This window comes from Panthera uncia (assembly GCF_023721935.1).
Source record: "Panthera uncia isolate 11264 chromosome A3 unlocalized genomic scaffold, Puncia_PCG_1.0 HiC_scaffold_12, whole genome shotgun sequence".
Lineage (NCBI taxonomy): Eukaryota > Metazoa > Chordata > Mammalia > Carnivora > Felidae > Panthera > Panthera uncia.
Window position 1 is genome coordinate 37535175 of NW_026057579.1, and position 23513 is coordinate 37558687.

The window sequence follows — 23513 nt, forward strand, 5'->3', positions numbered from 1 at the left end:
CCTCCCGGGACGCTGTCCCTTCCCTGCGGCCCAGTCCCGTCCGGGCCTCCACCACAGAATATTGTGAATGAAGGTAACACTGTCACCTTGCCCTTCTCCCCTGATGGCCACATCATTATCTTAAACATCAATGCGATGATGTCACCCACCTGCTCTGGCACACGAAGCCCCAGACCCTCAGAATGACACATCAGGCTGTGGCGGTGATGCCAGGGGCCGCCAGGCCGGCTCCCCTCCCCCATCCCTGGGGCGGAGCCACCAAAGACCCCTCCAGACCGCAGCCTCCACGCGGGGCCAGACACCCATTCTGACCAAAGGGCCGTGAGACGAGATGCCCGCCGCTCTGGGCTGAGGAGGCGACGGCCTGAGGCAGCCTCCTCCCCGCCTCCTCCCCGCGCAAACCCCACCGTCACCTGTGGGGGACGGTGACGCGCCCAAACCCAGGCCCCCGCGTCACCGCTGGGGGGAGACACCCAGGGGAGCCTCCAGGCCTCGCTACACTTCGCGCGATCCAGAGAGAATCTCTGTGTAAAGTCCCCGACACTCCGCCCTCACGGGTCCCAGCCTACCCGGTAGGACCTAAAACCGACCTGAAATGGACACGCGCCTCCCGCCCCCACCGGTGCCGCGCACGCGCCTGTGGGGACCACAGACCCCTGCACCTGCCGCGTGCGGCCACCGCTGCGCCCGTGGCACCTGCGGGCCCTTCTCCGCGGCACCCGCTTGGCGGCTCCCCACGGAGCGTCCACACCCCACCCGAGCCGCCCTCTCTCCTTCACGGCACCACCTGGAAGTCCCTGCAGCCCCTCCCCGGCCCAGACAGGCCCGTGTTCTCCTTCAGGGACCTTCCACGGCACCCACACAACCTCCGCTTATGCATCCGCCCCCAAGGCCGGTATCAGTGAGCTTCTCGTGCAAGTCCGAGCCTCACTCGCATGCACCCTCGGCGCCCAGCAAGTACCCAGCGCAGAACCGGCAGCTCCTCTGGGAGCCCTGCCCCGCAGCCCCCACCCCCCCACCCCCAACCTCAACAGTAATATTGGACGAGTCGCCTTCCCCTTTCTGGGTTTCAGTTCTTCCCTTCTTGAAAAATTGGGGTAAAAGTCTGAATCTTAAAAATGTAGGATTATGGAGACCAGCGAATGGAAGCAGACAGGGAGCTGTTACAATTGACGGATACGTGATACGATAGTCACCGTGATCACATGCACGTTTAAACAGCAAAGGCGGGGTGGGGGACTAAGACGCACACGACTGTGTGTCCAAGGAAAGGCAGAGGCGGCGAGGGCCGGCGCCGGGCCGGCCGCGCTTTGCAAACCCCGGGAGCCATGCAGGCTCAGAAGCTCGGCGTCCTCCCGCGGGCGCCCTCCTGCGGGTGGGTGCGATCCCCGCTCACAGTCCGCCGCCCCCACTGGTCGCCAAGAGGCTGCCTCCCCCTCTTTGTTCTCCGGCACCCAGCTCAACCCCACAGGCCGAAGGTACTCAGAAAATGTTTGATAAATGAAAGAGGGCAATGAAGAATGAATGCACCAGCCATCCCCTAGCCCTGCACACAAGGCAATCCTAAAAGCAGACAAAATTAGAACGTGCGAGGTTAAAAATAGAACGAAGATATCAAAGCATGTTTACGGGTAATGTATTACCATAAAATGTAATATAAAATTACATTAAATATTAATATAACATAAAATACTATATGCGTTATGTTAATATATAATAAAACGTGATTTCAAAACGCCCTGAGCTCTCCTTGCCTCTCAAGTGCAATCGCCGGTGGGATATTGCTAGTGTCACATACGCGTGCTGTATTTTCCTTCAGGACTGAACCCCCGATCCAAGAGACCTCTAATAACGGCTACAAATGGGACACTTAGGGGCACATATTCACTTATTGGTCTGAAGTCTCCTGTCTGAAACCCATACTTCATGTTACAAGTTTCAGGAGCTTTATTTTTTCTCTTCCCTACTTTTTTTTTTTTTTTTCCAACTACCACGAGGGTATGCAGTGAAATATTAAAGCAATTCCACGAACCGTGAGCCGACAGACAGCGCCACCCTATGGTGACGTCCAAACCTCCACTTGTCAAGTCACCTCGAAACCGAGCCATATAAAATGCAGCTTAGAGGGGTCCCTGCTTAGTCAGGAAGGAGTAAGTCGTTTGTTCAAAGCCACGTAATCCAAGCGGAAGGCTGCCTGTAAACAGATGGCCGTGGATGGCCAGGTCAGGCTGGGGCAACGCATAAAGTGACCTGCTTCGGACATTTTCAAAAGGGAAAACTCACAAATGGACAAAGTGAGCCCAGAGCAGCCATCCGCACGGGTCATACACACCCCGTAAGCGATCATCGATAATTCACTCTCTTACCAGGAAACGGAACCACTTTTTTATTCTCACTGAGGGTCCTGAGAGATGATAAAAAGAGAGCAACATCCAGATATTAATCAACGGACCAACGGGTTTACATATTACGAGATTTAGATGTAAGAGCTGAAAGAATTGCTGGAATATTCCCACGGTGACTGGCTTTGAGAGAATTTAGAGCCAATTTCGGTAAAAGGATAATCGCGCGTTATTACACAGGAAGTCATGCCAACACTACGTAAATTGTAGTTTCTGAGATTGCAGGGCAACTGGCAAAATTGTGATCTTATTTTTCTTCCTCTGAGGAAAAAAGGCCTTTAGTGACAGCGTTCTTTGCTCTTCAACTGTTTCCTCATGCGGTTTCATCGAGGGCAGTCGGGGGCATAGGTGGTGTTTCCCTGGCTCCACACGAGATTTAGGAGGTAACAGAGTCTCTCCCGTTACACCAAGTAAACCGTAAAATGCAGGCGTTGGGTGCACCCTCCGAACAACCAGAAAATGTAAACCAGCTCGACTTACACAGCAGCTGTTTTTCAAAAACCCCAGGAGTAAATAGCAATAAAAATAGAACACTCGGTCTAAAAAAACGCTAAAAGTAGACACGTATGACTTATGTCAACGCTTGCAAGGTATAACATGCTAATCCACACAGTACGACGTCAATGAAGGCAATCCAGCTTCTGCGGATCTGCCCCATTTAACATCTTATCTGGCAATTTTGCGTTGGCTTCGGGGATTGGGAGGTTTGTGCCGTCTCTGCCGATTCACGCACGTAGCGTGAAAATATCTGTTCCATTATAGATGCGTGCTTCTAAGTGTAGCTCTGTGTCAAGGTTTCCACTGGCGTGAGTAACACAGAAATACCTTTGCTAATAAGCGCTTCAGTCAGCTTGAACTCCGGGGCCAGACAGCTAGACTGAAGGCCTGACATTTTGGCGAGCAGGATGAAAAAGATATACAAGAGCAGCTGGGGTTGCTGACAGCCACTGGAGGGAGAAATTCGAGAAGCTGTTACAAGATTTGATTGGAGAGATTAAACTGCCAACAGCAGCAGCTGGGGAGTCTGAAAATCGGGGCAGAGGAGAGTGAACGAGAACCAGGACTTTCAGGAGAAGGCTGGTTGCGACGACATCGCAGGCGGTCAGAGACCACCAGGAACCAGACGCACCACGACAGCTGGATGAGTTCACAAAGACCCCCACCTTCGTCCACAAAGAACTCCATCACTCGTCTGCTTTACTGCATAATGTGACTTGAGTGTGCCGTGCGTAGAGTCGTCAGCGCTTGCCTTGAAGACTCCTGTCCGCTTGCACTTAGCTTAGTGACTGCCAGAATACACGGCAGCTGCTGGTTGTGAATTAAGATGTCAGGCTCAAATTGGTGAAAATAAATCCAGCGTTTGGGTTTAAGGTATAATTCACTCGCGGTAAGTTAGAAGCCCAGAGTTAGGTAGCATTTAACTTTCATACTCTGTAACGATTACCTAGCCGTCTGATTTCTCTGTGGGCTGGAATGTTTTCGAATAAAGTAGCAAAGGCATTTTCCAAGTCCTTAGAGGGAATTACAAGTTAAATCAAAAAATAGTTTGAATTCACGGCGTCTCCGATAGTGGCTTGAAGGACGCGTCTCCCCCTGGCGACCCGGAATAACAAACAGGTTAGCCTAATGAGCCCGCCTGCAGCCAATATAGACATTTTTACTCTTAAAATAATTTTAATTTTCGGTATTCAAATGTGCTTATGATAGAAAATTGGGAAAGCAGAGCAAAGCCCCCCAAAATGGAAATAAATTGAAGTCACAGACCCGCCACCCTCTGTTAGAAGTTGTAATCCACGCCAAGGGTGGCAATGGGGAATAAGAAATTGTCTGATTTTGTAGCCTTGGGATAAACTTCCAGAGGCGATTTTGCTGGCTCAGAGGTACAGAAGCTTCAAAGTGCCCCGCAGAAGAGATTACCCAAGTCATACCCTCCTGAGGACACAGTCTCCCCCGCAGTGTCCCCAGGTGGTGGCGGCTGTCTCTCCCGCATGCTTGGAGGAGGGGACGGGTCCTCCTCGCTCCTCACTGCCATTTCTAGACCTTCAGCCCTTCCTCCTCCCTCTTCATAGCCCATGTCATCAGACCCTTCCTCCCACCCATGTTCCTTGGAGTGGCCATGGCCCTCCCTTCCTGACCCCCCCGGCCCGCAGCCCCTCTCTCCCCCTAACAGAGCCCCCGTCACTGTCCTTGGGGATCTCAGCGGCCACTCGAGACACACCTTCCAGTGTTGGCCTCTCAGCTCTACAGCCCCATCCCATCCAGCGACCCTGTTTTCTATCCTTCTCCTGAGACCACACCTTGGGCCTCATCTTTCCCACACAGGGTAACGACCCGTGTCAACTTCACTCTCCAATCCTGACAGAGCTCCAATCCTCTCTTCACCCAGCTTCACCTGGTGTTAACATCTTACACAACCAAGGTACGTTTATAAAAACTAAAATCAACAGTAAGACAACGCTGCTTCACTACAGACGTGATTTGGAATTCACCAGTGTTTCCATTCATATCCCTTTGCTGTCCCGGGATCCAGTCCTCAATAGCACCTTGCAGTCAGTCCCCGCGTCTCCTAGTCTCCTCCAAACTGTCACAGCTTCTCGGTCCTTCCTTATTTTCCACGACCGTGACACTTTTCTTGAAGAGTACCGGTTGGGTATTCTGTAGAATGTCCCTCAGTTTGGTGTAGCTGATGTTTTATCAGGAATAGACTGGAGTCATGGCTTTGGAGGAACACTACTATTCTACTACACTGCTAGAGAGAAGCAGAGCCCTTCCCACCGCCTCATAGCAAGACATCTAGTACATTATTTATCACTGGTGGTATTAACCTTGACCCCTCAGGCCGGTGCTGCCTGCCAGATGTCTCCACTCTAAAATTTTCCCATGTTTTCTTTCAAAGATTGAAAACCAAGGACTTTGTCCTTACCTTTTATTTCACAGCTAAAAAAGAAGACCCGGGTGGTGACGGGAGTGGGACCTCCTCAGAAGAGAAATTGCAGGGGAAATGGGGAGACTGGATCTTTCGGGTCCCTTCCTAGACTAAATTCCAGCCATGTTGTAAGCTACTTATTCTTTTCTTCCTACCGATGAATACGTGTCACCATCTCGTTTGAAAGAAACCATGACACATATGCCACAGGCCTTATTCCTGTGAAATTTGCCAAGAAATTCAAGCAAAGTATACGGTGCAGGCAGGGGAGATGCGTTCCTGGACCGCGCAGGGATATTAAGGGTTTCATCCCGAGCATCCGCTTGGTGCACAGAGACCGGAAGACGCCACCCGGAGGACCAGCCGAAATCAGGTGTGCGGAGACGGCTGGCAACCAAGTCAAGATCCCGATGATGGTGAGCCGCAGCAGGAAGGGGCCCCTCGGCCAGGCCGGGAGACGCAGGTGCCTCTACACAACACATGCATGCAGAGCTACAGAGCTCGGGGAAGCTCCCAGGGATGAGAGCGCACGATGAAGAATTGCCCTACGTCTGTTTACAGTTTAGAGTTTTCGATACACCTTCACGTCACTTTTCTCATTGAATATCACAACAGGGCCGCGTGCCCTCGATTCCGTAGATGAGCAAAATAACGTTCAAAGAGTCTGAGTTACTTGCTCGGATGCCGCGGGTACCAGGGGCAGGGCGGGCGCCCGACCCCAGCGTGCTCCGTCCGGCACGCCTCCCCCTGCGCCCATGGCCGACGAAGCGATTAAGGTTCATTTGAATGCTCACTTCCTCTGGTTAACACTTTGCTTCTCCTTATCAATTCCCAAATATTTTAAAAATAATTTTTAGGTCGTTACATATTAATGTTCTCTTATCAGTTTCAATCTATGCCATGACCGCTTCTCCAAGATCATCTTGGAGAAGCGATGTCAACAAACAGAAGGAAGGACACCCTGTTTTCATGGCCCTCAGGAAGACAGGGAAATGGCCCCTCTCCCTGCACCCCTGTGTATAAGGCACAGTCTCCCATCGCTAATGGAGAAAGGCGCCATACAAATTCAACTTGTTTTATGAACACCAAGACATCTCTATGAACTTGGAAGATCATTTAATCAGCTAAGGTTACGTATCCTACAAAACCGGAGAGGGGCTTCCTATTCAGGCATGCCTCGTGTCACTGTTGCAACTTTCCTTTATTGCACTTTGCAGACGCTGGGGTGTTGTTTGTTTGTCTGTTTTCAAATTGAGGGTTTGTGGCTACTCTGAGTCAAGCATGTCTGGTGACATCACTGTTCCAACAACACTGGCTCACTCCGTGTCTCCACGTCACATCTGGGTAATTCTTTCAATATTTCAGACTTTTTCGTTACTGTTATATGTGTGATGGTGATCTGTGGTTATGACTCACTGAAAGCTCAGAGGATAGCATTTTTAGCAATAAAGTATTTCTTGAAGTATCTACACTGTTTTTTTTTTTTAGACATAACGCCACGGCACGCTTAAGAGGCCCCAGTGTGGTGTAGATGTAACTTTTACACACAGTAGGAAACCAAAACCTTCATCTGACTTGCTGTATTGCAGAATTCACTTTAGTGGAGTATTTGCTTTATTGCAGTGGTCTGGACCCAAACCACAGTATCTCCTAAGAATGACTGTCGACCAAATACCAGACGGGAATCGAGTTCTGCTAGCCCAAGAAGGAGGGGTCTTAGATTCTCAGAATCAACTTAGGTTTAGCGGTAAGGAAAGCATCTAAGGAGAAAAAAGTATAGTGAACACTTTTCTCTAGGATTACTTGGACCTAGTCCTGTCTGAAGGCAAAGACTGGGTTCAAAACTCAAGCAACCCCCGGTGAATGAACGTCAGTCCCGCCGCACAGCCCAAGGGACCACTGAGCTCTCGTCCCCCATGGCAGCTGTCCCACGGCCACCCTCCCCGGCCCTCCAGGCAGCCTCAGCACAGGCAGCACCATGGAGGGACGGGGCGGCTTCTCTGCACACGCTCGTCAGCCGAGAAGAGCCGTCAGAAGGAGCCGAACCACACTCCGATTTCACAGTTCAGCCCGACTCAAACCCAACCAAAAGGGAGCACCTCCTCTTAACCAATTCCACCCGCCTCTTTCTGGGGCCCCTGGGGCCAATATGAGTTGACACAGCAGGTCCGGAGTTACCTCCGGATGCCTGGTGCTCAGTCCCCTGTGCACCATGTTGTGGAACTAAGCGTCATTTCATACTTGCGTAAAAGATCACAGGACATCACTAAATGAATGTGCCAAAAAATGAAACCTCTCAAGCAACAGCACTCATAACGTACAGAATGGAAAGACATGGCTCTCATGGAGTTGCTGCCTACCAAACATCTCAGACCGCACAGAAGCACGTAGACGCGCCGACGGGTAAACGGGGAAGCACAAATCAGGGGCCAAACACCAAGCCAACCACTTGCTTCTCTCTCAGTCTTCCTTATCCTTGGTCAAATAAGATGTGTATTCAGTGGAATCATTTTCTGCTTGGTTAGCATCCTCCCCTACAGACCAGGGCTGGCCTCACAGGCCTACTCGGCCTTACCGTCAGAGCCCCGTCACTTCCTTCCCACCCCCTTCCCAAGAGTCAGCTCGTTCTAAGATGGCCTCCAAGCACAAAGGAAGCTGGGCGCCACTGAACTTCACACTATGGGGTAGATAACTGGCAACAGCTCCTGGAGCAGAGGGCTTCTCCGCTGGCCACCCACAGGAAGAGAGAAAAGCAGGGAAGGACCCACTGAGGGGTGGGGAGATGGGAAGGGCTGTGAGGGCTGCGCGGGGTCGCTCTGATCAAAGTCATAAAACAGCAGCCTGGTTCAGGCAAGTCAGTCCCCTGGCTTTACCCAAAGATAGTGAAATGAAACTTTAAAAATAAGTCATCGTGATTAATTTTTCCAGGGCAGGGTAGGGTACCATCACAAGTCAAAGGAGGCTGTGAAATTAGGCCACGTTTAAGAAAAGCCCAGAAAGTCACAGTGTACTTTTGAACCAAAAATGTGTCGATCCAGAAGGCAAGCCGGTCCCGGGGTACGTGCTCTCTGCGGTTTGGGAGGCCCTTCCCGCCTGCTGGTCCCACCGTCCCCACCAACCGCCAGTGGCTCTTTGAATGACAATCCATAAGTTACGACTGTATCTTAAATGATTCCTAAGTTTCCAGACTGACTAAAATCATAGGAAGAAAAAAAAAGACACGCAAGGAAGCCTCCGGAGAGCGTGAGAGTCTGGCCTGGCCACGCGTCGCCCGGTGGCTGCCCAACTTCGGCACACGGGGGAGCGCCCGGCGAGGGGCCCCGTCTCACCGAGGCTGCGAGAGCAGGTGTCTGAGCCAGGCACCCGGGCGCTGAGCGGTGCTGTGCTCATTCCCTGACTGCCCCTGGAGCTGTGAGCACTTTGAAGCAAAGTAACAAGGCTGAAAAACTACAGTGGAAAGACACCGGTCTTTTTTTTCGGATTCTTTTGTTCCTTCACTTTGAATATCCCTCTGCTTCCCAATTCTCAAAACAAGCAAAGATAACAGCAACAGAACACAGCCCAAAATGACTCCCAGTGAGATAAAACAAATGAGATTATGATCACCTTGAATTAAACTCAGGGACTTCAGACGGCCTCATTCCCCCAGAAAAACGAAACGTGCAAACTCTGACAAAATGCAGGCAGGCACTGCGCTGTTCTGGGAGCAAGGGTTAGAACCGGCCAGAAGTCCAAGACTTCGTGCACCTGCTTGCACGGGAGTCGATAGGACGGACGGCCACTAACAGCCACAAGCACTCAGTGGGGAAGGTGACGTTTTTTCAGTGAGGTATGAAATGGGCTCATTGCCTTCTCCCAAATAAGTCACAATTTCTGGTGGCCTCAGATTGGCTGATTAACTCCAACAGCCCTGTGTAACGTACTCGGGTGAAAAACCGCCCAGAGACCTTGAAGCTGTTGTTGAACCACACATCTATTGAGTGGAGCCCAAAGGTAACCTGGTCACTTGGAAACAAACTGGAGGGGTCATAAAATCACTCAAAGCCACCTCATCAGGTGACCCGGGGCTGGCATCAGGGGTAAACCCACCGCAGACCAGAGCCAGTCCCCTGGGGGAGCTGGCCCACCCAGCACGGTGCCTCATCGGCTGTGGGTGGGGGGGAGGGGGGGGTAGAGGGAGGAGAAATGGGTTTGCTTGAATTTCTGCTGTTTCTTCTGTCACCTGTGTTACCGAGGACAAGACAGCTAGTCATTCTGTTCTCTGTGAAATGAGGATTGTCACCTGGCAAGGGGATTGAAATGAAAATAAAAAGGAAAAGGAAATGTCTATGAAGGTATTTTGGAATCTGTGCATAATTTTAAAGCGCCGTTAAAGCAGATGGTTCAATATACATTTCATATACTTAAGGCTCAATAAACGCCTGCAGCACTTAATAGGGTTTTTTTAAAGTACTCAAGACCTTGACCGCAGGGGAAGGGCACAGGAGGGGCTGGCAGCGGGAGACAGGTTAGGTGTTGCTCACTGAGACTTCTCCCTGTCATGAACTGTCACCTGAAGAGCATCCTTCAAATAAACAGCAAATAACAAGGGTGCCTGGGCGGCTCAGGCGGTTAAGTGTCCAATTTCGGTCCGATTTCGATCTCACGATTCATGGGTTCAAGCCCGGCGTCGGACTCCGTGCTGACAGCTCAGAGCCTGGAGCCTGCTTCCGATTCTGTGTCTCCCTCTCTCTCTGCTCCCCCGCTCATCCTCTGTCTCCCTCCCTCTCTCTCTCTCTCTCTCAATAAACATTAAAAAAATTTTTTTAATTCAAATAACAAAAAGAGACACAGTGGCTCAGACCCATATTCCACACCCGAAGGGACGCTTGGGCCTGACTTACAAGGGGCGCCCCGGGGGTTCCCTTCTGGTCACCAGGTGGCGATCTGGGGCCCTCGTGGATGCCACACCTTCCAGTTTTAGCATCTGGGAGATAACCATTTTCTCTTCCAAACAAAACAAAACAAAATTCCCCCATTATCTTGTTGGCACTTATCATACTCAATATGATTTTTCTCTTAAGTTATCAAAAACCATAGAAACTCAAATGGTAGCCATTCCTGAACATTCAGGGGAGTTTCTGTTTTCCCGACATCCAATAGGAATTGTTGTTGAGAGATTTCAATCGTGGAAATACAAACAATTATAATGAAAATGTATTAATCTTTATTTTTTAGGTTTATTTGTTTATTTTGAGAGAGAGGGCCCACACACAAGCAGGGGAGCGGCAGAGAGAGAGGGAGAGAGAGAATCCAAATCAGGCTCCACACTGTCAGCACGGAGCCCCACGTGGGGCTGGAACCCACGAACCGTGAGATCATGATCTGAGCCGAAATCAGGAGTCAGTTGCCTAACTGACCGAGCCCCCCAGGCAGCCCTATAATGAAAATTTTAAATTGAACTCCCAAACAGAATAAGGTAGAATGGGTTCCAAGCCAGCCTGTGTCCCTCACTGATTTTGCTCCCAGCCTACAGACGGGAAGTCGTATAGAAAGTCAGCTGACACAAAGAACCTCACTACCGTCATGGAGCCTGAAAACCACCGACGCTCCTACGGTCCAGCCTTGCTGGTCCCCAGGCACCGCCCCCTCTGTTCCACAGTGGCTCTACCGAACACGAGCCCGGTGCTCTCCGCCCCCACACCTTGAACCTTCAAGGCTCTCGTGAGAGCTAGTTTATGTTAAAAATGAGTAGTGCTAAGAGAAGTCAGCCAGTGAGATGGGATGGTGACAGCCGGCCCACCGGACCAGGGAGTTTGGGCTCCCCTACTCCCTACGAGCCAGCAGAGCTCCCTCCGGCCTCCCCTGCAGTCGACACCCCTCTGTCTCCCTGCAGGGGGAGCGATGCTTGGGTCCTTCCACATGGGTCCACGGAAGGAACGGGGGAAACAGACGGTGCTAGGTAATCCCCACTGCGAGGTACCCTCAGAAGGCGTTCCTGTCTCAGGAACTGGGATCGCCACACTTTAAAGGAACAAAGGGCTACAGGTGGTTTGTTTGGGGGACTAAATTACACCCAGAGAGCACAGTAGTTACTGATAAAGATCCGAGGCACAATTCATGGCTGTGGAATGAACTGCCCACAGGTCCGAGACCTTCAGACCCCAGAAGGCACACTGTCAGAGTCCTGCTACATCACAATTCAGAAACAGGAAATGACACGTGACCTTTTGGAAAGGACTCCTACCCACTCTATGCCTCGGTTTCCTCATCCAGAAAACACCCAGTTTACATGACAAAAAGACAAGTAGTTAATACGTCCGTAGGATTTTTACACTTTGCAAAGCATTTCCCAAGCATTATGTCATTTCAGACAGTAATATATCATTTCCCACTCTCCATGGCTAGCATGTTACATCAGGAAGTCATATACATCAAACTACTTTTAAAAACACAAATCTAAAAAATTATGATTATAAATAAACAGCTATGAAAAAAATTAGGAAACAATTTAAGATTTGGTGATGTTATTGGGTTTTGGAGGGGGCAGAAGGAAATGGTGGGCAAGAAGTAAGACCTATCGAATATCTTCTGCATATTTTAAGTATACTTCAAGAGACAAATTTGACTAGCCGTTTACAACAGGATCATACAAGTACCCGCACCCATGGCCGAATTTCTGCAGAATACACACATTGCGATTTCTTCCACATCTACGTGACATACCTTTTTCCTTTGTGCTGTGTCTTAAGGAAAACCTTTTCTTAAAAGACATTCGTGAATTGTCTTCCTGAAATAGAAACCATCAGTGTTAGCTGAAACTTTTCTCTCTGAGCTATAAACAGAGGTCCTCAGGAGCAGAACACTCAGCTACAACCAAACCCTGGGAACTGAAGTTTGCAACAAAGGTTAGTCCCCTGGAGATATCAGCGCACTCGACAATGATTTGCCAAAACATGGCAGCCCGTGCTGGAAGGCCAGCTACCTTTCCACGAAATGGCAGGTGCACCTTTACTCTGGCCTTGCCTGCAAGTCCAGACGGAGACAAATGAAGCCCACGGATCACCACGGATGAGAAAATCTCCCCCCGTCTGACCTCAGGGTCCAGCCCCAGTCTGTTGGATTCTTCACTCAACAGTAGTTCAGGGACCAAGCTGGACACCGGGACCCACAGACCCAGCTCATACACGGATTCCCGTGGGTCACTCTAAGGTTTTCACCACCAATCACGTCCTCCCCAACACGTCCCATATCAAAAATGAGCCAGCTGTTCTCTGGAACGTGAAGAACTGGAAAGAGAGTCTCTCCTATCCCAACAACAAGACAAAGTGAGATAATGTATGAAATTACAATTTTCTAGAAGTCGTCAGAGAGTTGGGATCACGGGGAAACCAACTAGCCCAGAACTGAAGGACAGACAGATTCCGCCAAGGAGAGACGGGGCCTGAGTGCTGGCTTCCCTGGGGCAGAGCGTGGGAGGAAGACAGGGGTAAGAAGGTTTCAGGCTTGGATCAGAGTGGGTGCGGCAGGCCTGAGGGCACACAGCCAAGGCTCCCTGGACACTTGACTGGTTCCACAGCAAGGGCAGGGAAAACAAGAGGGGCCTGGAGGCACTCGCAGTAACAGAAAAAAAGGAAGCTCTTAAACAGAACACGTCAAAGCAACGTGTCAAAGGGAGCTGGGAGCCGGGCTGAAGGAATTACGGTCCCAAACAGGAACAATGAGAACGACAAATAATGCCACACTGGATTACAGCCCGAAGCAGAAAATAAATAGACAGGAATCCATCACAGTATGAATAAATGCTTGGATAAATAAATAACCGAATCGGAGATAAGAAGCAAATTTTCCTTGTGGGAGAACTCCGAAGAACAGATTCATAGACTAAGCTTTGCCTCCTGGAGGTGGTGGTGAATTCACTTTACTTCCTTTGGAGGTGAGACTTAGCAATTCACTTCCAACACCACAGAGCAGGAAAGGGATGAATGGTAAGTTGACAGAGGAGAATCTGACAAACACTAGGCCACTAAGGAATGAAGGTTGCCATTACTGGGGACATCACACGAGTGTCCCCAGTATGATACCAGGAGGCCACTTCACCTCTATGGCATTCTTTCTAAAACCCCAGCCTGATCGTGAGAAGGCACCACCGGGGGACACATTATGGGGCCTGCCTTAGCCTGATATCAAACCAAACAAAGCCTTCTCGAGAAAACTGCAGACTAATAACCTTCTCGAAAACAGACACAAGGATCTTTCACACATATGACACATCCAATCTAACTATACATAAATAAAGATCTAAAATACATAAAGAAAACAATGTATCAGGAACAGGTGGGACGCCAACATGGCGCAGCTGCTTAGGGAAACCGTGTCGGTCTTTATTTAGCAAAGTTAAATATGCTCTTAGCCCAAGACCCGGCAATCTCACTCCCGGGGATTTACCCCATCTGTGCGTCAACGACCAGAGCAGCTCTTTTTAAAACTGCCAAAATCTGGGAACAACCCAATGTCCTTGATCTGGTGAATGGACGAACGCACAACGCTGCATCTGTAGGATGGAATACCACTGAACGAAGAGGGACCGCTGGTTGGTACCTGCAAGACAGGTGAGCCCCGCAGAGGCCGCTTTCAGGCGGCAGACTTGAGCCGTGGAGACCTGAGTAAAGTAGAAGGGCCCACGGTGACGGCCAGGCCGAAAGCCAACACGCTCAGCAGGCGACCCAGTTCGAAACAGCCATAGGTCCCAGCTGACCAATGGGCTACATACAACCAGTCCCGGGTACTAGGAAAGGAGCATTCCATACGTCCCCAAGCCTCCTCACTTTCCCCCCTTCACCAGAGCCCCCGCTCCCGACCACCGCCTCCTGGCAGACAGCCTCCCTTTGCAGTCTCAATGCTGCTCCCCGATATCATGTTTCAACAAACTTCTATCTCCCTTGTTCTGCCTCAGGTGAGTCCCCTCACAGCCCAGACCGCCGGCCACCGCCCGATCGGTTCACCCCACAAATCCCACACACATCACTGTAAGTGGAAAACACACTCCCAAGAGAACAAACCACACACTTCTGTTCTGTGACTGTGCAAAAGGCAGGACCTCAGGACAGAAAACCCACGGGTGGTGGCCAAGTCATGTGGGAGGGGAGAAAGGACAGGTGGTCGATGACGAGGGACCGAGGGACAAGCGGGAGTGGGGGTGCTGATGTCCCCCACACTGGACTACGTTGCCAGTTACATGACTGCGTGTGTCCCCAACTCCTAGAACACCCCACTGGAAAGGCGAGGGTCACTGTACATAGATTACACCTCAGTCTCTACAGAGGAGAGAAAATGAGCCCAACAAAGGAAGAACGGTATGACGTAGAGACTCGGGTGATTCTTCCCGCCGATCGGAATCATAAAACCAAAGAAATCACTATGTCATTAAAAGCAGCTCTGAGTCCTTGGAAGAGCCAGGGCAGGACAGACGGAAGATGACTCTCTGTCCACGGGGGGCGGCGGTCCCCTGCGTCTGCCGCTTCTGGCTGCAGAAAATCACAGCTTTTCTGCCCAGATTGGCAGAAGTTGGCCACTCGGAGCGGCCGAACACCTGGAAATTTAAGGACGCAATTCTGGAAGCGGGGAAGTTGAGGAAGGATGGAGATCCTTCGTCTGGGTGGAAAGCCTGCCGCGCTCTCTTGCTCGCCGCTAACTGTGTCCGTTTGTCAAAACCCCCGGATCCCCGTGGGTGTAAACTACACCTCAACAACACCGCTAAAAACAGATTCACTCTCGGAGGAAACGAACCTCAGGACAATACCTCTGGTGCTGGTGAGCCGAGCCTGCGAGAAGGAGTCCGCACAGCCACCTTTACAACGGCAGAAGGAGCAGAGGACACGGGAATCCAGGGGCTCAGAGCACGCCCCCCGTGACCTGAGATCTAGAATGCCCAAAACAGCGCTTGACGTCATATGACGTCACAAGGCCACGTGTGCAAGTTCACGTGCTCTGCCCGCGGAAAGTGTGTCCCCCCTGGGAGTCCACTGGTGCAATTCCAGCAAGTTTCCCTCTGCCTCTTGCCCACGAGCTGGTCGGGAGCGAGCAAACAGACAACAGGAGGAGCTTCTATTGCCACAGAGAGAGAAGGCAGGGAAAACCATACAAAGTTCACAGGAGACCCCAGAAAGCACAGCGGGAGCCGCCTTGCGAACACACAGAAGCCTGGGGGCTCGCTCCTCTCTGGACACACCAAACGACACAGCAAAGGGATTTGCCGTGTGCAAAATGATGGCTGGTTCATCAGGAGACAGGATTTTCAAAATGAAGAAATTGTGGCTTAACTACAGAGGCATCGCATAGAGGGAAAATCGCTTTTGCAAAACTCAGCATGGCTTAAAAATGAGAGATAAGTGAGATATTTCTAGATTTGCATTTGATCACTGTTCTCACTAAAACTGTTCAGTGCAGCCCGCAGCATCCCTGAAAGCGTGTGGTAAGCAATTCGTAAGTCCTCATACCGTCTCTAAGATTCAACACAAAAACTTATTTGCAAAAACCTAGTCACTTCCTTTAAAAATATCATAAATACACAAAATACAGAAACACATAAAACATTTCACAGAAGCACGGGGCTAGAAACACAAACCCAAAAGGACGCATTCACTCTTCGCCACTCGTCAGGGTCTCTAGGAGCACACGCGTCACACCGCTCCGCGGCCCCTGCGTTACTCTGACCCGGTGCATGCCTTTTCTGGCTTAACCCACCTGTAACTTCCACTCTCTCCTGCCCAAAATGCCTTCTGGAGACTAAGCAGAAAGAATAAAGGATACATCGCTAATCATCAGCTCTGCCTGTGACTTTGTGGGGTTGGAGTAGGGACATCTCACGTAGGCGAGGTGACTTGCCTTGATTGTCATCCATAGTATTGACAAGGAAAAAAATGTTAACTCGACACATGTCAGTGATTGCTTTGATCCCCACTTCAGTTCCTATTTCCAAGTTTTGAATAACAATCCAGTCTTCTTCAAATAGACCCAGAAAGAAAACGTCACGAATAATTCAATAAAATTCCCTAAGAGACCAGAAGTGGGGGTAAAAGGTAACACCATGAAAATCTCACCAGAAAGGGCTCTTCAGCTGGAATTTCAGCCCAGGTAGAAAAGCACTCTGAAATTAGGCTGTTTTTTAAATGTCCGTCGTAACAATGAATCGCCCTCGCACATCGTGTGCATTCCTCCTCTTCTCTGGGATGAAGGAAAGGAGAGTTTTTAAACCAAATACTTACATTTGATACCAAAATTATTTCCTGGGAACACGGCAGGATTTTGGTAAATAGTGATGATAAGGTATTAACGATGGCCTCTTGGAAAAATCGAGTGCGAGCAAGATAAGAAAAAACGTAAGGCCGCAGGACACACAAATCAATGTACAGAAGTCCACTGCATTTCTACACGCTAACAATGAAGCAGCAGAATGAGAAATTAAGAAAACAATCCCACTTACAACGGCACCAAAAAATAATAAAACACCTAGGAATAAACCTAACTAAAGAGGTGAAAGGCCTGTACCCTGACAACTATAAAACACTGATGAGAGGTGTTGACGATGACACAGATGGAAAGATATTCCACACTCAGGGGTTAGAAGAACAAATATTATTAGAATGTCTATACTACCCAAAGCAATCTATAGATTTAATGTATGGCACTGGAACAAAAATAGACACATAGATGCGCAGAACAGATCGTATATGTGAGTTAGATAGAGAGCTCAGAAACAATCCCACAATTATATAGTTAATTAAATTTCAACGATAGGACACAGGACTATACAATGGGAAAAAGACAGTCTCTTCAACAAATGGTTCTGGGAAAGCTGCACGGCAACATGCAAAAGAATGAAACTGGACCACTTTCTTTCACCTACATGAAAATACACTCAAAATGGGTTAAAGACCAAAATGTGAGTCCTGAAACCATAAAAATCCTAGAAGAGAGCACAGGTAGTAATCTCTCTGCCCTCGGCCGCAGCAGCTTTTTTCTAGGTATGTCTCCTGAGGCAAGGGAAACTAAAGCAAAAATAAACTCCTGGGACTACATCAAAATAAAATCTTTTGCAAAGTGAAGGAAACAATCAACAAAACTAAATGACAACCTACTGAATGGGAGAAGATATTTGCAGATGGCATATCTGATAAAGGGTTAGTATCCAAAATATATAAAAAAAAAAAACTGATACAACTCAACACTCAAAAAACAAATAATCCAATTAAAAATGGGCAGAAGACACGAACAGACATTCCTCCAAAGAAGACTTATAAATGGCCAACAGACACATGAAAAGATGTTCAACATCACTGATCGTCGGGGAAATACAAATCAAAACCACACTGAGATGCCACCTCACACCTGTCAGAATGGCTAAAGTCAGCAACACGAGAAACAACAAATATTGTGAAGATGTGGGGGGAAAAGGAACCTTCGTGCACTGTTGGTGGGAATGCAAACTGGAGTAGCCATTCTGGAAAACAGTATGGCGGCTCCTCAAAAAGTTAAAAATAGAACTACCCTACGACCCAGCAATTGTACTACTGGACATTTATCCCCAAAATACAAAAACACATTCAAAGGGATACCTGCACCTCTATGTGTACTGCAGCATTATCTACAATAGCCAAATTATGGAAACAGCCCGAGTGTCCATTGATTGATGAATAAAGAAGTGGTATAATATATACAGTGGAATATTATTCAACCATAAAAAAGAACGAAATCTTGAAACAACATGGATGGAGGTAGAGAATATATCGCTAAGTGAAATAGGCCAGTCAGAGAAAGACAGATACCGTATGATTTCACTCACATGCGGAATTTAAGAAGCAAAACAAATGAACAAAGGGGGAAAAGAGAGACAAACCAAAAAACAGACTCTTAAGTATGGAGAACAGACAGATGGTTACCAGAGGGGAGGTGGGGGGGAGGGGGAATGGGTGAAATTTTTAAAAACATTATTCACTGGGGAAATGGCAGGATTTCAGTAAATGTTAATGATAACAAAATCACTACGATCTCTTAGAAGAATCAAGAACAGGCAAGATAAGAAAATGTTTCCATAAAATGCACCTGCTCCTGCTGAGTCCCTCCCTCGCAGATTCGCTGTCATCCTCAAGGTGGAGTTTTTAAAAACCAGAAGCCAGGAAACAAAATAGGGGACAACACACGCAAGAGACTAGACGGGGGTCCTCAGTAAGTCAGGCGTGATGGAGGATAAGGGGGCAGAAGGCTCCTCTCGAAAGATGGGCAGAGATTTCAGCTGAAGAGACAGAAAATAAATGTCGATCCTCATTTCAAGGGTCTATTTCCTGAAAATGTGAAATGTTAGCCAACCACCAGTTACCTTTTGAGCACCTACTATGTGCCCTGGGTTCCGCCACTCACTGCCGAGGGCTAGGGGGAAGGCAGGGTGTGCTCTTCACGGTCCTCCTGAGGGACAAATGAACAAATAGGAAGTGCGTGCCCAGTGAGACAGCAAATAATGAAGGTATAATGTTAATAACCACATATACTAACCTTGTTCATACGGAGTAAGTCATACAGGATTTCAAAAACTACCAAAGGTTGGAGGGGTCAAAGGTGGTTTCACAAAAGTGGTCAGACTTGGGTAAGGACGATAACGGTTTTGGAAAGAGCAGTGACATAGTTAAACCAGAAGACATGGGCAGAGGCAAACAGAGTCAGGGGAACTGTGTGAAGCCAGGAGTTGACCCACGTCGACCAGCACTGAGGCAGCAGAGCCAGAGGGAAGACTCGGGGAACAGGGCATCGGAAAGGAGCACTGGCCAAGTGGTGCCCCTTCAAGGAAGAACAGAGGTGCCATTGACGGAGACACGAAGGAACTGAGCGGCATTCAGGACGTGTCTTATTTGAGGGGACATCTACGTGGAAATGAAGAGGCTCGCGAAAAATCACAACATTCTATGTGCTCTGAGAGCCTAGAAGAATTGAGGTCATCCAAGGTTCCATTAAGGACAAGGGACCAAAATGGCATTTGGAAACAGCAGGGGGACGGGGGGGGGGGGGGGGGGGGTCGGCACAACTGAAATGATCTCGGCCATCAGGGTAAACTCCCTGCGAGGGGAGCAGCAGAGAGAAGGGCCACAGCGACAGAACATAAGGTCTCGCTCGAGGGTGGGCCAAGACGGAGAAGCCAACAGGCTGATAAGGACGGGAGAGTGTCAGGCCATGCAATGGAACAGAGGCTTTTGATGACCGAGGGGTTGATGGGCAGGGTCAAAATCAAAATCGAAGGATAGAGCAGGTGAGAAAGGATCGTCGAATCCACCCATCGCAGATGGGCAGCTATGGGGGACCGGGGTGGCGGCCGTGCCTCAAGGGGCCGCCAAGGAGCCAGAGGGAGAAAGCGGAAGGATTTCGTGTGGACCATTGGTGTGGCACGCCCAACACGGAAGCAGCCGCGGCAGACTTCACACGGAGCGATCCACGTCGGTCAGTGCCCGACGGCCAGGACGACCTCTCAAAGCAGACACCTCTGCTGACTGGAGAGCAGGACAGACACGCACGGACGAGGGAGAGATCAATGACACAGGCAAGGCAGACAGAAATTGTAGCGCGGCGGCCCTCGCAAGTGGAGGGATTGGGGAGAAGGATGGGGGATGGGCTCATTTAGGAAAGAAGGGGACGTCTCTTCCGCTGGGGCTTGAAGCAGCGGTCTGACCTACAGGCGACGTCGAGATACTGACCAAGAGGCGGTCCTAGACGTGTCTCCAGGCCCAAACGGCCACCCCTACCTTGCTCGCATCCAGAGGAGCCACACCTGACCCCCATCCCAGAATTCCGAAAATTACCAGAAGCCGCTGAGGGGTCCCCTTCTAGAAACACACGGGTTGCCTGACATAGATGCTGCTGCCGTGACAGCAGTCCGCTTGGAAAGGAGGAGAAAACTCAGTCCTCGGACGTACGGATGAAGCTCTCGACTAGATCCCTGTCACCCAGAAGACGCAAGTGGGCCCCCTGATCCTTCGAGGGCTTGAGGAAGAGCAAGCAAAACTGTGTGGACCACAAAGCAGGCTTCGTCTCCACAGCCTGCAGCCTTCCTGCAGGAGGCAGGAGAGCAGCCATTCGTGTTGGATGACAAAGTCTCGTCCCACTGTGTCCGAACTTGGCACAGAGCCTTGTGCAACTCAACGGGCTCTGAATGCAGAGCCCGCCCTCCCGGGATATCTGGAATTGGCTTTAGACACGCGTACTGCAAGGGGGGAAATCAGCACGAATCGCAGCATTGACAGAAGCAGAGATGTTTCCACTTACTCCCCAGTAACATGAAAGGACTGGGAAAGAATCTTTGCCAGGGGTGCTTTCTGCTCGGACGTTAGGATCCCAGAGACCCGGCATGTTCCAGGGACGGACCGCCCGGGCACGGAGCCAGCTGCTGGCCTGACGCAGCCCTACCGGTCAGGTGCAGGTCCTCGGGCTTCAGGACACACGTTGGGTCGGTGGCAACACAGAATGTTGAGGGAATTTCACACGGGCTTCTGATTCAGAGGGTGGAACCGAAGGACCTTTAGGAGCGTTTCACTCCGCCCCAAATAGACACATGGTTTGTTCAAACTCATGTGCATTCCGTGCCCGCGATATTTACCAATCTGTGAAACTTACGGCATTTTGACGTGAGGTACAACTTTCCTTTTTTGATTTATCGCATGTTCCAAAAAGAGGCCTGCCTTTCCCCCACTCATTCTGTTTACAAGCAGAAAATGTGAATTTTATCTGTAGAACTTTTTTTTTGCATTGCCACAGATTCTCCTCCCTCAGTACCAGTGTAGACAAGCCACGATGATGAATAAATCCAGAGCTCGCCTTGACCTGACTGACTCAGCATCGCACGGCCTCACGGACGGCGTCTCCATGTGACCTCAAGAGCAGCCCTCGGCTCTGAGTTACAGGCACCTACTATTTCTCATCCTGGCTCTCTCTAGGGGAAAAGCTGCCGGGTTCACAGGACACGTGTGGAATCAAGAGACAAGGCCCCCGAACAACGTCACTGTCGATTCAAAGTGCCCGTGGGCTTTCCGGCTCCTTTCCTCTTCCTGCTTCTGATTTTCTTTTCTCCAACATACTCATGGGAGGAGATATTTTTTCCTCCAAAAGACGGCTGTCAATTTTGGGTAACTAAGTAACACATTCACCTAAAAGTACCTTCCTGGGGTGCGGTAGAGGCAGTCAGTTAAGGTTTCTCATTAAGCTTTCGCAGAAACGAGAAGTTTAAATGCTCTTTCTGTGTCTGAACATTATATCTATGCCGCGTCTGTGTTTCACAAGCCTAACCTCCAGGTTGCTTGGTACCATCCCACACACTGTAAGTTGACCACTTAAGTTCTCATAATGAGACATAATTTATACACATTAAAAGTTAGAGACGGCATCTCTATAACTCATGTGGAAAACCAAGTAAATATGAACAAAAAGCTTTCCTTTTGTGACTGCAGTGGCTTGTGCACATTTTGATAAAAAGCCGTCCTCCCGAGGCCAGCAGGAGAGAGGGGAGAAACTGGCCGCGATGCTCTCACTCCAGGGCTGGGCTCACAGCCGAGGGGACCACCTCGCTTAACACAGGAAAACCCTCTCCCCGGCCCATTTCTTCTACGTAAGCATTACAAGTTGGGCACAAAGTTCTGTTAAATTCCTTGCTCTCACCCCACAGGAGGTACCTCTGCTGATTAAGAGTTTGTCCCAAGCAAAGTCCTGGTGCTGTTCTCGTCTATGTCCCAGGAGATGTCCCAGGAGATGTCTCCAAGTAAAAGGTCTGTCCATCTGCTGAAAATCAATTTTCTGTAACAGCTTGCATTGCCAGCGACTGGTGGATGAGAAAACACGCTAATAAGCGAACAGCCGAGAACCGGCTGCTGAGAAACAGGACACATACCTGAGCATCTCCTTGAACTTGACCTCCCTTCCCTGCATGGTGACAAGGGTGACGGACACATACCCTGGGACCCACCGGGAGCCAGAGGGAGCTGGGGACACAGTCAGACCCATGCCTGGGGCGGTCCTGCCAGAGACAGCAGCTGGGGGAAGTCGCCCTGTCCCTACCTTCCTGGGAGGGGGGGCCCACCGCTCACACGGGGCTGGGAGAGGCGCGAGGACAGGCAGGCCCCGAGGGGATCAGGAGGGTCCTCAGCCCAGGAGCCGAGCGTGGACGTTTCCGAGATGAAAGGCATCATGGAAGATACTGGCCTGCACCTGCTGGTGTCCTTTCCCAGCCTCGCGGAGGTGTGACGGACAAGTAACAATTGTGGACATTTAGGTAGGACAACACCATGGTTTTTCAGGAGTACCACTGTGCCATGGTGACCACGGTCAAGTTACTGAGCACATCACCTCGCAGAGACACCTGCTTTGAGCGTGTGGCGAGAACACGTAAGATCTCCTCTCGGGTGAATGAGACCGCATCACTGGCCGCAGTCTCTGAGCTATGCGTTAGATCCCTGGGGCTTTACACCTCTTCTAACCCGCCCGTCCTCCTCCACTTCCTCCTTCTCTAGACAGGAAGGAAGCCATTTCAACTTCTCCTCCAGGTCCCTAACCGCAGTTTCTAAAATTGTCATCAATTCAACAAGAGCGTCTCAGTGAAGAATACATGAAAACACATCTTCAATACCTTCCGTCTTATTAATGAAGAGCGTTATATACATAGAGTTGAAGATAAAGCATCTTCTCTATCTCAAAGGAAAAATTCCCCTTTGTGCTCGAATCCAAATGATTCTCCTACGTATAGAGGAACCCAAGCCTTATTTTTGTAGAACCATGTCATTCTCTAAAAATGTCATTACTTAATATTTAATTCGCCATATCCCACTTAGCATTATCGATGACTCACACTTAGCTTTCGAGACTCTAGCGCTGATCAATATGAACCTTGTCTCTCAGAGAAGCAATAAAGGACTTCGCTGTAGTGACAAAACGGTATGAAGATAATAAAGAGAAAAAAACGGTAAAGATACTGGGCAAGCAATGAATTTCAAAAATCAATTAAAGAATCAATGCTGGCTTTCATTTTGTCACAAAAACCTGAGTCAGAGACAATGTGAGATCAAAAATGCCCTGGTTTTATTGGCATTTCTGGCAACGTTAATTAAATGAAAACCCTCTACGGACTGACCGATAACGCACACAACGAGAACAAAGCGCTGTCGCGGGTTTGCGAA

The 23513-nt window shown here is 49.6% G+C and overlaps 1 protein-coding gene across 1 annotated transcript in view; it reads right to left on the bottom strand.

The window, feature by feature from the left end:
* Window positions 1–23513, bottom strand: part of DCDC2C (doublecortin domain containing 2C) — a 71759-nt gene that overhangs the window by 988 nt on the left and 47258 nt on the right. The window lies entirely within an intron of this gene.